The sequence below is a fragment of the Ricinus communis genome, chromosome 1 (assembly GCF_019578655.1).
Source record: "Ricinus communis isolate WT05 ecotype wild-type chromosome 1, ASM1957865v1, whole genome shotgun sequence".
NCBI classification, from domain to species: domain Eukaryota; kingdom Viridiplantae; phylum Streptophyta; class Magnoliopsida; order Malpighiales; family Euphorbiaceae; genus Ricinus; species Ricinus communis.
In genome coordinates, this window is record NC_063256.1 from 28,922,186 (window position 1) to 28,934,318 (window position 12,133).

The 12,133-nt window shown below is 37.1% G+C and overlaps 1 non-coding gene across 1 annotated transcript; it reads left to right on the plus strand.

Annotated features, from left to right (window-relative positions):
* Positions 1 to 9,299: 9,299 nt before the first annotated feature.
* LOC112534235 lies at positions 9,300 to 9,406 on the plus strand. Its single transcript, XR_003078536.1, has one exon. It is a non-coding gene; the product is annotated as a small nucleolar RNA R71 (small nucleolar RNA).
* Positions 9,407 to 12,133: the final 2,727 nt, after the last annotated feature.

Below are 12,133 nucleotides of genomic sequence, written 5' to 3' on the forward strand. Positions count from 1 at the left end.
TATTCTTGTTTGATCGCACTTTGGTGTTTTTCTGAGTTTTTCAGGCTTTCAGACTCATTGATGGGAAATTAATTGATTTTCGGGCAGAAACCAAGCTATATGGATGATTTACGCATATTAGATGTTTATCGGAGTCGATTCCTCGATTAGTGAGCAATTCGAGGCCTTTGCACTGGCAATTGCACGGCCATGCACATTTGCACGGCCTGTTGCACGGGCCGTGGCATGGGCCATTGCACGGGCCATGGCATGGGCCATGGCACGGTCTAGGGCACTTCTGCCTATAAGTAGGCACACGTAAAATGAGATAGGGTTCTGCTTCTGATTTTTGAACTTCTCTACGCGCACGACGTTTTACTTTTGCACCTCTGTTCTTGATATTTTGGGAGACCAACGTCAGTTCAAAGGATTGATTTGGAGGATTCAAGCAAAGATTGAAGTTTCTAGACGATTGACCGAGACATCCGAGATCCATACTTGAGGTTGGTTTCAGAATTGGCACTTGCGACATTTCCACTCCGATTTGAGAGAAGAGGGGTTACATGTTCCATTTTCTTTTCTGTTATTTATTTTATTTTGTATTTGTTTCTTTCATTATGAGTAGCTAGGGCTGCCGAACCCATTGGGGTTCACCTTTGTTGATGGATTGTGCTTAATTATTGGATTTTTATTTGCTATTTTTGCAATCTTCTTATGTTTAGTAATAAAGTTTGATTCAATTAATTTGAGACGTTGAATTAGTTGTCTTTTGGGTTGTTTCTTGACATTGAGAAATGCTTGTTACAACTGGAAATTGAACGGTAAGAACTGGTAGTTAACACTTAGAGATAAGGTTAATTCACTTGCTAGATTAAGAATTAACAACTCTTAATAGATCTAAATCACGCTTAATGCTAATCTGTAATAATCTAATAGGAAGAGATTCCATTAGGTTAGAGCAGGTTTAGGAACTTGGTCAGCTCGAGAGAGGAGCCGAGTTCGATTCAGGATTTAGGCACGAGTAGCAAGATTGGTAATTTATAAAATCAACCTTAGAATTCCATCACTTAGGTCCCCTTCGGGTTTGCTTCTTTTGTTACGGTTCTCTTTCGACTGTCAGTTGTTGTTCATTCATTTAGTTGCATTCATAGTCAGTAGTTAAGTAATTTCGACTTCTCACACTTTATTTCAGATTAGATAACATAACAAACAGTAGTAACTTTAGGTTCACACGATCTCTAGGGATACGACCTTGATACTCACTAGTGCTAGGCTGCATCGATAGGTTCACTGCCTTAAGTGTAGGTTGCATTAGTAGCCCATCAGTAATCCTTCTTTCAATAGATGAAATGGTCTTCTAAAGTCGAGTATTGAAGTCTGGGAAAAGATGGCTTATGCTTGTATATGTGAAATCAAGTCAGAAAATCGAACCCTAATTCAATAAATCGTATTTGCCTATGTAAATCTCTCAACACGGCTGTGGCCAAGCCTGTGTTGATCAGCATGGGCGGAGTCCAGGCCATGCTGGACCTCCGCATCCCGCAACTCACGACTTCTTCCTGGCCGTGCCCTCGCCAGTTCTAAGCCACCACAGGCTGTGGTGGAGGCCGTGATGGGTTTGGAAACTGTGCCAAAATGGCACTCTTGAAGGTCAACTATTTGATGGTTCAGCATAGCTAGAGTCCAGGCCGTGCTCAACCTTGGAATGCTAGTCCTTGCTCAATTTTGATGGATTCTGGTCCGTAATTACGCGTATTTCACTCAATTACTGATAATGTCCCTTGATAATGACCTGAAACATGAAAGGAACCAAAACATAGGTGATTCTAGCATAAAACAAGATTACTATGCACAAAAATGTAAGCTGTTAGGCATATAAATATGTATAAAATGATGCACATCAAAGTGTTTCTAACAGGTTATGGACTCATTATACAGGGGTTAAACGTCCATATTTTAGGGGAGGTTCTGCGGAATTTTTGGTCGAATTTCCGACTCGGAATTTCTTATGCAATCTAATCTAGGAGTCTAGACCTAGGAAAAATTAAGAATATTTTATTAACTGAGTTATTTTCATGAATAGATAATCGATCCGTCCAGCCAGCTCCACCCAAGGTGTCCAGTCAACTGCACTTATGTCATGTTTAAATTAAATGCAATGCTAATGGGTTTATAAGTACTTCGATTATTATTAGCATTAATTTTATTTGATTAATAATTACTACAAATACTAGTATCATCATTATTACAAATTTTATTTTCGTTATTCCCGATATCCTTATTGTCATTTATTATTATTATTATTATTATTGGCTATTATCTTTACTTTCATTTTATTATTATTATTATCACATATAATTTTCATGTCTGCTATAATTGTAACTTCGAGATGAGGCGGCAGTAGAACATGCCACCTGATGGGTTGCATCAGGACCGTGTGCGCACTGGTATTAATCAAAGACAGGTAGTAAGAGATTATTTTTAGGATTTGCCCTAGTTAAGTACAACTCTCTAGGCTGTGAAAATCTTACTGCCAGAGGAAAGGTTCCTAGTCGAGCTTTGCTCTCTAGGCGCTGGCTTTATTGGGAATCAAGTGACCAGGCTAGATTTAAGGACCTTAGTTGAGCTTCGCTCTCTAGGTACCAGTTCTATTAGAGTAAGAGAGCCGAAAGGCTGCTAGTATTGGGGTTAGGGTTTTGCTGAAGTACTCGTCCCATAAATGTTTAAATTGTATTTTTTTGAATCATGGCATGACATAGGTTTTAACATAATATGATATCTTATTCTGATTAAATAAATATTTTATTAAGAAGGCTGTATTTATTATAGGATTATATGATTTTAACTCACTCTTGAGACTGACAATAAGCATATCGTACCTTTCTTGTTGATACTTTCCGGCCATTAGGAATGGAGATGCTTCTCTTCTCATCATCCTTAGTGGCTGGTGCACTGATGTTTGCTTTGTTCTTCCCTTGTTCTTTTCCATGGAAGTCCTCAATTGCTTCTTTTTTAGTTTAAATAACTTAGAAATTTTTAAAATTTATGAAGGGGATAAAGAAAGAAGAAGAATGAAGCAAATTGATGATGAAAATGATGAGAAAGTGCAAAAGTTGTAGAGAGGAATGACAAAAAGTGAGAAAGAGTGTGGTAGCTAGGTTTTAGTCTTAATTTTGAGTGTGAAATGGGCTTAAGAACCCTAACTGCAACTTTATACTGCTTGAGCAACACGGATAGTGTCACTTTTATGCAGAAGATGGCACGGATCGTGTCACCTCCCTTATTAATTTTTTTCTTCGATGTAATGGCGCGGACCATGTCACCTTTAAGTTAACTTCTACATGGATCGTTTCATAGGGTAGACTCTTTTCTCTATCATTTTTCTTCTCGCACAAATAATGTCACTTTTCCTTGTGAAGTGACTAGGACTGTGTGGATAAATAAAAAAACTCCTATGCATTAAATCAAAATTCATAATTTGGCATGCATATAAATTTCTCATAATTTCACACATATGCACCACAAATTCCAATACAATAAAATAATAAGAAAAATAATAATGAAGAACAATCAAACTTATCAGTAACTAATTGACAAAGAACCAACTAAATTCAACAAAGATAACACACTATAAATGTATCTTACAGAAAACTAATAACTAAAAAAAAAGATTGTCATGTGTTCAACTCATTTAGAGTTGGCACCAAAATACTTAATCAACATGAGCATTAGGCAAAGTCACAGAGAGGAAAGATTGGAGATCTTAATCTTCATTGGATGAGATTTTCGTAAAAGATTGCGGCGGCACTCCCAAGAATTCAATAGTCTGTTCAACATTGTCATTAATGTTGCTCACCTCGATTTGCATGTCAGTTACCATCCTTTTAATCTCATAAATCTCTCTCTTTGCCTCTCTAGCTCCTTTCTCCAGGTTTTTTAATTTCTTCAAAATCTTAGTTTTGATAGAAGACTTGACTTCCATGTCATCACCCTCATCATCCTTTTGTATTCGGCTATGACTTTCTTGCCATTTATTAATCACATACACCTCATGGACCATATGAATCATTCCCATAGACTCTAAAATTTTCAAGTTCAATATCAAGCATCCGAGAATTTGGGGTAGCTCAATTTGCTCTAAATCGAAAGCTCCAACCATCTCTACTATCCATGTGATCATACCTCCCACCATTAGATCATACTTATGATTCAGTGTCTAGTTCAAATGGTTGATAAGATAATAACCACTGTTCAGTTTTACCCCCCTTCTTCTACACTAGAGAATATACAGCTCATTTCTATATACCTTTTGAATGCTTATATCTCTACCAAAAATTATGCATGACAATAAACTGTATATACCTTAATGCTGGATCTTTGATGCTGGAAGTAGTGGACTTAGCCGGAACGTATACCGTAGATGACCCCATAATTTTCTTTCAGAATTCTTGTTTATCAAAATTTGGGTCTTCCTCAATAGTAGCATTTTTGGGAAAATTAAATGACTCATTAATGTCCTTTAAAGACCTCTTGAACATCAGATGCTTAGATACTTTGAAACACAACTGAGTATTTTGCTTTGAACCTCTTATGCTTAGGGTGTTCAAGAAAATGAGAGTTAGTTGGCGATAGGCTTTTAGCTTGACTATTACAAAGTAATCCTAACCCACATTGTATATGTACACACATGCCCTCTCCCACAAACCCACTTCCTCAATGTGTCTTGATATAAATAACGAACGGATTCCTACCCCTTATCTTCTAAACTCATATATCTTCCTTTTTGAAAGAAAGTGAGCCATAGAAAGAGAGTATCAACATCTAGTTTCTCCTCCTTGTGGTGTTTTGCTATGGATTTTCTTAGCTTAAGACCATTTGCCATTTGCAAACAAGGGTTTTAGATGGAAATTTTTTTGAAATGGGGGTTTAGAAGGAAATAAAGAGGAAATGTTATAAAGGAGAAGAGAAAATAAATGTTGTAGAGGAAAGAATAGTGGTTGACAGCTAGGGTTTGAAGTTTAAGAAGAGATTTGCCTTAGATTCCTCAAAAGATGGCTTTTATACTTTTAACACATCATGTCCCGCATGGACCATGTCATTTTTAAGGCAAATCTCATATGGACAATGTAATAAAATAGAAGGTCTTCTAAAATCTGACATGGATCATGGTGGTTATAAGGAGAATTTGACAAGGACTGCGCTACAAAACATAAGGTCTTCTAAAATCTGATATGGACCATGTCACTTCTAAGGTAAAACACACATGGACCTTGTCACAACTGATTGTAGACTTGAGATTTTACTCTCTTTATCTATCCTTCTCCATTCCACACTTTGCCCAAATACCATATTGATTAATCATCTCAATGGAGCACAATTCACAACATACCAACACATAGAATATCTCAAATGAAAACAATGAACAGACAAATAGAATGAAAAAAGTTTGAGATATCACCCGCATTGGTGGTTCCTTCATTCTTTATTCGTCATTCCATGGTTCCACATTCTGTTGTTTCAACCTATATTGGACACAAAATTGAATTTAGCTTGAGATTATTTCTTTCAACAAAATTAAACTTACTATTCAACTAAAACTTGGAGTGCCTTCCAAGAGCTCTTGTTTAAGGTCATTAGCTCAACCCTTTTCTTCACTTTGCTTCGAGCAAAGCCATTGTAGCTACATGTTTTGGGAATGTTCCTCCCGTGAAAGCCTTTACTCTTTATCCATTGACCTTGAATCTTCCACCTTTAAGATTCTCCAACTCTATTGTCCCATTACGGAAGCACTTGTACCACTTTAAAAGGTTCGGACCATCTTGATTTGAGCTTTAGTCTTGAATTAAAAAGCAACACTAACTAACCTTCATGAAAAGTCTTTCGAATGATCAAGTTATTGTGCCACTTACTTGTCATTTCCTTATAAAGTTTGGCAAGATCATCATTGATGCCTCAATTCTTCCAGCTCATTTAGTTGCAGAAACATCTTCTTTTCGGCTTTCCCCAAATCAAAATTCAATGTCTTAATGGCCTAAAATGCCTTGTGTTCTAGCTCAACGGGCAAATGGCACAACTTACATAGACCAACCTATATGGGGACATCCCAATAGGTGTCTTGTATATTATGCGATACGCCCATAATGCATTGTCAAGCTTTGTCACCCAATCCTTCTGAGAGGAGTTGACTGTCTTTTCAAGGATCCACTTGAGCTCTCTGTTAGAAATTTCAACTTGACCACTTGTTTGGGGGATGGTATGGAGTTGCTACCTTGTGGTGCAAGCCAAATTTAGCTAGAAGAGCTTCAAAATGGCAATGACAAAAGTGCGTCCTCCCATCGCTGATTATAGCCCTTGGTGTTCCAAACCGAGTAAAGATATTACTCTTCAAGAAATTCACTACCACCTTGGCCTCATTTGTGGTTATTGCCTTGGCTTCCACCCATTTTGTCACATAATCCACTGCCATTAGGATATACTGATAACCAAAAGATGGTGGAAAAAGACGCATAAAGTCTATCCCCCAAATATTGAAAGGCTCTAAATATCAAATTTAAAGTCATCTCATTTTGCTTCGAAATATTTCCACTTTTTGACAGTGATCACAATATCTCAAAAAGATTTGAGCATCCGTAAACAAAGTTGGCCAAAAGAAACTGCATTGAAGAACTTTTGCTGTGGTTCTATTAGCACCAAAGTTGGTCTCCTCGCACCTAGCAAATACTTTATCAAGATTCTTCAAGCATTTGTCGAATGAGTCTCCGAACATCAAAAAATCATCCATAAACACTTTCCACCATATCCGAAGAAATAGCCAACATAACCTTTGAAAAGTAGCCAGTGCATTACATAGGCCAAACGACATCCTCTTATAAGCAAAAGTCCCATAAGGACATGTAAATGTAGTCTACTCTTGATCTTTGGGAACAATCACTATTTGGTTGTAACCAAAGTAGCCGTCTAGAAAACAATAGTACGCATGACCTGCAATACCCTCTAGAAGTTGATCTATGAACGGAAGAGGGAAATGGCTTTTCTTGTGACTGCATTCAACTTGCGATAGTCAATACATACTCTCCATCCATTAACTACTCTTGTAGAGATCAACTCATCTTCCTCATTCTTTACCATGGTCATCCCCTCTTTCTTAGGTACACACTAGATGGGACTCACCTAAGAACTATCTGAGATTAGGTAAATAATCTCGGCATCTAAAAGCTTTGCAACCTCTACTCTTACCACTTCTTGCATATACAGATTCAATTACCTTTGATGGTCTACTCTTGGCTTATGTCCTTCCTCCAAAAGAATCTTGTGCATATCAAATGAAGGATTAATCCCTTTGATGTTAGAAATTTGCCATCCAAAGCTTTCCATCTACCTTTCACCACTTGTTTTTCTTTCCCCGGAGTAAGATTGTTTGAAGTGATTATTGGAAGTGTCTCATTAGGTCTAAGAAAAGCATATCTAAGGCTACATGGTAAAGGTTTTAGTTCTAATTTTGGCAGTTTGTGGATGGAGGTGGGAGTTGGTGTTAAGTTTTTCCTCAACTCATCATTCGTCAAAATTTTTGGGTAAAACGAATTTTGTGAGTCATCTTCACTTCCCACTTCATCCATTATGCTCTCAATTTCTTTCACTTCTTCGCTCTCTAAGATTACTTCCTTCCTAACTCCTCCACTACTTCATCTAGGATCTCAACTCTCATACAAATAGCTTCTTCCTCACCCTTATGCTTCATGGACTGAAAAATATTCAGCTTCACTTCGTTATCTCCAACTCTCAATACAAGATTACCATTGAAGACATCATGAATGGTCTCCTTAAGATGATTGGGACTTTTTTATCTTCTTCGCAATCCAAGACAATAAAATCCACCGAGAAAAAGAATATGTCCACCTTGATTACTCCTAATGGCTCCCTATGGTTGTTTACCGAATGATTCACCATTTGGAGGCACACTCATGTTGGTCGCATTTCGCCTAGTCCGAGCTTCCTGAAAATAGATAAAGGCATAAGATTAATACTTGCACCTAAATCTAGCAAATCTTTCTTAAATTTAATATTACCAACAGTGCATGGGATAGTAAAACTCCATGGATCTTAAAGCTTTTATAGCATCCGGTTGAGCACAATTGCACTATAACTTTCTGTCACTGAGATGGTGTCATACTCCTCTAATTTCTTCTTGTTGGAGATGAACTCCTTAAGAAATTTCACACAATTAGGCATATGGGCAAGAGCCTCCATAAATGGAATATTAATTTGGAGCTTCTTAAACATCTCCAAGAACTTAGCATATTGCTTTACATCCACATGCCTCTTCAACCTTTGAAAATATGGAATGGGAGGAACATATGGAGGGATCTTCGATGGTAGAGGAGTAGCATCCTCTTTGTCTTCCTTAACAAGCTCTCCTTGATTAGAGGAAATTAGTGCATCATCCTCGAAATCAATGTGAGGTGTGGCTACATTAACCTTAGCTTTACCCTTGTCCTCCTTCTTTTACCCCACTTTGAGGTCTACTTTCCTTTTACTTCTAAGAGAAATGGCTTTACAATGTTCCTTTGGATTCTCAATGTTGCTTGGCAAACTCCCTTGTGGCCTTTGAGTTAGGGACTTAGTAATTTGCTCCATTTGCATCTCCAAGTTATGGATTGAGGAAGAATGATGCTTTGCAATTTGATCTATTTTTGCTTCTAGCTTCTCATGATTGTTATTGATAGCACTCACAAACTTCTCTAAAGCAACTTCCCAAGCTTGCTTCCTTTCTTAGGTTGGAGGTTGGGGGTGGGAGTTGTAATTTGCTTGTTGAAAGCTGGGCAGAGCTTGGGGTCTTTGAACATTACCCCATCCAAAGTTTGGCTGATTTTTCCATATGGGTTTATAGGTGTTCGAATAAGGGTTGTTGACTTGTCGGTTTGTGAAGTTTCCAACATAGCTCACTTGCTCTAGTGAAGATTAGGAAAATAAATTTCCCACTTGAAAATCTACACTTGTATGACAATTACCCCCGCACAACTCACAAATCAGAAAATTCGTAGAGTTGATAGCATTACAATTCATAGAGCTTACTTGCTTTGTTAAGTTAACAATCTAAGCTTGTAGGCTGTCAATGCATTTACCTCAATCTTACCTCCATCCTTAGGCATCTCAGTCCTCTCATTCGTCCATCTATAACTGTTTGAAGCCATTTCCTCTATTAATTCATAACCCTCATCTACTGATTTCTTCAATAAATTTCCTCCAGCCGCCATATCTAAGGTGTCTCTAGTGGAAGAAACCAACCCATTGTAAAAATTACTCACTACCATCCACTTTGGAAACCATGATGTGGACAATGCCTCAAAATATCCTTATATCTCTCCCATGCATCATACAATGACTCATCTCTTCCTTGTCTAAAATTTGAAATTTCGGATCTCAACTTGGATGACTTTGCTGATGGAAAATATTTGCTAAGAAAACACTTCACTAACTCATCCCAAGTGGTAATTGTTTCCGGTTGCAAAGAATTCAACCACATCCTTGCTTTATCTCTGAGAGTGAACGGAAAAAGTCTAAATTGAACTGCATCTTCACTCATTCCATTAATCTTGAATGTGGCACACACATCCAAAAAGAATTGTATATGCTCATTCGGCTCCTCATTAGCCAACCCATAAAATAAGGAACCTATATGAATGATTGCTGGTTTTATCTCAAAATTATTTGCTTCCACCCTTGGCCTTCGGATACTACTTTGTTCTCCTTAGGCAAAAGGTGTAGTGAAGTCCATAATCGGCCTGTCATTCTCTGATGGTGGCCCATGTTGCTCATTGGTGCTCTAGGAAAATGATTCTCTTGATGAGCCATGATTGGTAACCATGGTAGTCTCTCTCTCAAAGCTCTATTCAATCGAAATGTTTTTTCTATTCTCGGATCAAAAGGCACAAGCGCACTATCAAAACTTTTTGTTCTTCGCATGCACCAACACAAGTACCCATAATCAATAAAATAAAACAAAACATTAGATTACTAGCAACTAACTTGGTATCAATATCACATAAACAATCCCTGGCAATAGTGCTAAAAACTTCTTGTGGAATTCCTGCAAGTATAAGGATCACACAAAAGTAATTAACTGAGAGTAGAATATCGTCCCACGAGGACTGAATCTATGATAACTGAAATTAATTAGCTAACTAATATCTAACAACCGATATTGGATTAAAAGAAATAAAAATAAACTTTAGTACTACTTTAAACTAATAAATTATATTCGAGCTAATTAAAACAAAGGAAAAGATTCAAGCGAAAGGATTACTAGGGCTTTTGATCTCACTTAGATCCTATTATGTTTGACTGAGCTAATGAAAAGAACCTAATATGCTATGCCTCACTCACCTAAATTAGTTAAGTTAACCCTTACCTCTAAATTATTAACTCCTACCCTTAATCTCTAAAGGATTCACTCATTTTCTTGAGGGATACTCTCACCTATTCACCAAGAAATACTCACAATCCCACAAATCTTAAAGGCTCACAAGGCATAGTTAGGAAAAAGAGTGACACTTAGTGTCTAAGAGGCATCTCTACCTAGTATACTCCTAAGGCAAGCATTTTATCAAGCACCCTGAGTGCAAACGTGTCAGTCAACACCTCAAGCCGAAATAAATTCATATTTATTGGCCAAACAAAAGAGAATAGCAATTATAACAGAAATCTTGAACATTAAACATAAGAGATTTCAAATTAATTAAGCTCAAGTCAAAATCCAATATTCACTAAGTTAAATCATAAACCTAGTAAGGATTTAGTTGTTCATCCTTAAAAGTGTAATAAAAAAGAGAGAAATCAAGGTATCCAAAGTCATTAGAAGCTTAAAAGACATAAAAATGAAAAATTCAAGAGTTGAAATGAAATGAAACTAAGAGTAAAGAGCAATATTTCTCCAACTCCACTTGCAAATACTTTAGATTAATCTTTCTCGCTTCCAATCCTCTTCTCAAGAGCTTGAAATATTTTCCAAAATAAAAACCTCCAAGGAAATCTCTTAATTTCCTTTTTGGTATAAATTCCCAGTTTTTTCTTTTCTTTGACGGCTTCCCTTTTACCTTCTTGCCCTAAGTGTCTAAACGATGAGTATTTATAACCCCCTTGATGTTGCTCATGTGTCTTTCAATTAAAACGAAACTTCCAGCTTGACCGTGTTGGCTTTATGCAAAAAGTGACATGGACCATATCAGGGTGTGAAGCATCTCTTAAATATGAAACCCGCGTGACATGGACCGTGTTATAAATAGTAGCTTCCTAAGAGATTGACACAGACTATGTCACTTTCCTTCATAAATTGACACGGACTGTGTTGTAAAATAATAGCTTTTCTTCAGGGTGACACTGATTGTGTTACTTTTCCTCATAAAATGACACAAACCATGTCAAACACTTGGTCACACAAGGATCTTGAATTCTTGATGCATTCTTGGCTCTTCTTGCTCATCCCTTCTTTTACACCCTTCTTTTCTCGATTTTTCTTCTCTTGCTCAAACCTACGACAAAAAGAATAAAAAGTGTGAGAGGGGTCATATTCAACTTAATTTGCATCAATTTCTATAAGTTTTTATGCCAAATAGGTCTAATTTGTAGGTGAAATACACTTACATCAAACAAGTTTAGCTTTGAATTTTAGGCCCTCGAGATTTTCAAAATATTTGCATAAGTGAAGAGACTTCTACTCCTGAGACACTAGAAGGGAGTAAAATGCTTCCAGACACCACCAAGAGACCTACAAAACGAAAACCTTAAGTGGAGAAACAAAGATTTATGTCTTTATGGTTGGTTTGTGGGCTTAAAGGTGTTGAGTTTATGGAAGTGGGTGTTTTGAGGGTCTTTGCCAAGAAATGTAGACTTTAGGGTGGGGGAGTGCTTTTTAGTTGCTAGAGGTGTTTAATAGAAGAGTTTTAAGGTGGTAGGGAGGTGGTTTAGAGGTGTAATGAATATGGGTTAGTGGTTGCACAAGTATGGAGGTATGTATAAAGGAGTAAAGGATGAAGCTTTTAGGGTTTTATGTGGAAGAAAGTGGCTAGAATTGTTAGAGAGAATGGTCTAGAGAATGGAAACTTAGGGTTTTTTGTTATTATTAAAGGTTTAGAGTTGTGGCTATTGCTTTATATTT